Source organism: Sapajus apella, unplaced genomic scaffold (assembly GCF_009761245.1).
Source record: "Sapajus apella isolate SASKATOON/1434 unplaced genomic scaffold, GSC_monkey_1.0 scaffold13, whole genome shotgun sequence".
Classification (NCBI taxonomy): domain Eukaryota; kingdom Metazoa; phylum Chordata; class Mammalia; order Primates; family Cebidae; genus Sapajus; species Sapajus apella.
Window position 1 is genome coordinate 17,481,633 of NW_022436953.1, and position 2,819 is coordinate 17,484,451.

The following is a 2,819-nucleotide window of genomic DNA, read 5'->3' on the forward strand; positions in this document are numbered from 1 at the left end:
GTTGTGCTTCTCTATTTAAGACTGCCAGATGTCATTTCAGATACCAAGTGCCATTTTCCCTGTCCAGGTTGGCATGAAAACAGTGCCATAGTGCATTTAAAATAGCTTTTATCATACGAATATCTTTTGAATGCCTAGTTCTATAAAGCACCATGGTGGATACTGCAGGAAATCAAAGGTATTTTTGTTTCGGTTTTTAAAAATAAGAATTCCTGTGCTCAAGCAACTTAAACGTCTGTAGGTAACTGTAATATAGAGTGGTGGGGCACTGACTGTAGATTGGCAGCCTGAGTTACCAAATAAGGACAGTGTTAGGAAAGGCTATCTCAGATGTAAAATACAGCAGCATGTTGAGAATCCAACTCTGTCTTGAGAAGAAGATGACTATATGCTGGTTTCATGGTTTAAATTTTGCTGTGATTCTTTATTTGGTTTCGAATTAAGTCACCACATTTTTGGCCGGGCGCGGTGGCTCATGCCTGTAATCCCAACACTTTGGGAGGCCGAGGCAGGCAGATCACAAGGTCAAGAGATCGAGACCATCCTGGCCAACACGGTGAAACCCTGTCTCTACTAAAAGTACAAAAAAATTAGCCAGGCGTGGTGGCATGCCCCTGTGGTCCCAGCTACATGGGAGACTGAGGAGGAAGAATTGCTTGAACCCAGGAGGCGGAGGTTGCAGTGAGCCAAGATTGCACCACTACACTCCAGCCTGGTGACAGAGCAAGACTGTCTGGGGGAAAAAAAAAAAAAAAAACCGCATTTTTGGAAAAAAAGGTTTACTATTAGATGATACTTCAATCTTTAAAATGTTTTTTTCTATAAAAACAATTTATTCAATATAACTTGGAAAGTGAAAAAGGTATCCTTATCAACCCATCTACCTCAGAATACTCATTTTTAATGTAATATATTTCAGTCATCTTTTGCTTTGTTTTTGTTTTTGAGACGCAGTCCCACTCTGTTGCCCAGGCTGGAGTGCAGTGGTGTGATCTCGGCTCACTGCAACCTCCACCTCCTGGGTTCAAGTGATTATTCTGCCTCAGCCTCCTGAGTACCTTGGACTACAGGCGCACTCCACCACGCCTGGCTAATTTATGTATTTTTAGTGGAGACGGGGTTTCACCATATTGGCCAGGCTGCTCTCGAACTCCTGACCTCGTGATCCGCCCACCTCGGCTTGCCAAAGTGCTGGGATTGTAGGCATGAGCCACCACCACCTGGCCTGTCATTTTTTTTTTTTTTTTTAACATGGAGTTTTGATTTTCTTTGTCAGTTATATTGAATATACAGGTTTTTTCCTGCTTTTCCATTTGCCATTCTGATGGACATATTAATGTTTCTGAAAACTAGGATTCTGAATGATAGTGTAATATACTGTCTACTAAAGGCATCACAGTTAACTATTTATTAATTTTTTTTTTTTTTTGAGAGTCTCGCTTCATTGCCGAAGCTGGAGTGCAGTGGCAGAGTCTCGGCTCATTGCAGCCTCTGCCTCCGGGGTTCAGGTGATTCTCCTACCTCAGCCTCCTAATTAGCTGGGATTATGGGAGTGCGCCACTGCCTCCCAAAATACTGAGATTGCAGGTGTGAGCCGCTGCGCCCAGGCCTTTTTGCTGTTTTAAATGGATATTTTTATATGTAGGATTTTTTGGTATTTAGGATTATTTTAATGGCATGATTTCCAGCTGTAGGAGTATCAAGTCAGTGGCTAGGAATCCTTTTTTAAAACCCTTTACATATGTGTGTACGTATTTCTAAATCGCTTCCCAGAAAGAACATATTAGTTTCTGCTTCCTTTCAGTAATGAGTGGCCTAAATTTTTAATTGCACTCACTGGCAGAAAATAATGCATACTTATTTCATGTTTTTTTTTTTTTTAAACAATAGTTGGGGTTGAATGTTTTTCCCCCTATGTTTATGAGCTTATCTTCCTCCTCTCCGCATTCTGTTCATGCCTTTTGCTCATTTATTTTACTGTCATGATTGGCCTGCACATAACAGCTTATTTGATGCCTCAGCGTGTCTCTGCATGGGCACACCAGAGCTGGGGTGGCGACATGAAGGAACCGCCAGACACACCTGGCTCTGCGTTTTCTCCTTCATCATCCTCAGGCTGTGCCCATTTCTCCCTGATTGCAAAATGCTGATAAATCTCCAGGCCTCGGGAACAGTGTTGCAGGTGGAAAGGGGTGAAGGACTCTGCTGGCGACATCTGTCCCTGTTCATCAGGACAGGGACAGGGAAGAGCTTTCTCAGAGGCCCCCTCAGGAGAACTCTGTGGCCAGTATTGTCGGTAACTGTAGCTGGCAAATCAGAGGCTGAATGGCATTTGAGTCTGCCACAGTATCTGGTGGTTCTTCGTGTTTATCCCACTTTTGAAAAGGCATCAGACTTGTCATTTTTGTGATGCTATTTCCTGGCCTGTTTACTGTTTTGGTAAGCTTTAATTGTCATGTGGTTATAGGTTTGCTATCATTTCCTTTGTGATTTTTTTTAACCACTTTTAGCAAAGGAAACCTCTCACCCGTGGCTGTTGCCGGCTGATTCCCTGGGAAGCATGATCTGAGAGGGAGATTTGTGTGTTTTGTGATGGGTGACTGTGGCCTGTATGATACTAGTTTTTTTGTAGTCCAGGTGGTTTTTGCAGTTCAGTATATACTCTGTTGAAAAAAAAGCAATGTTCTTGGTTGTATTAGTCCTGATTAGGTCAAGTTTATTGTGTAACTGAAATAGTCTTTACCGTTGTCTATTTTCTCTCTGAGTAGTTGTCTAAGATAGATGTGTCCTTATCATAGTGGACTGAATTTCTTTTTTTT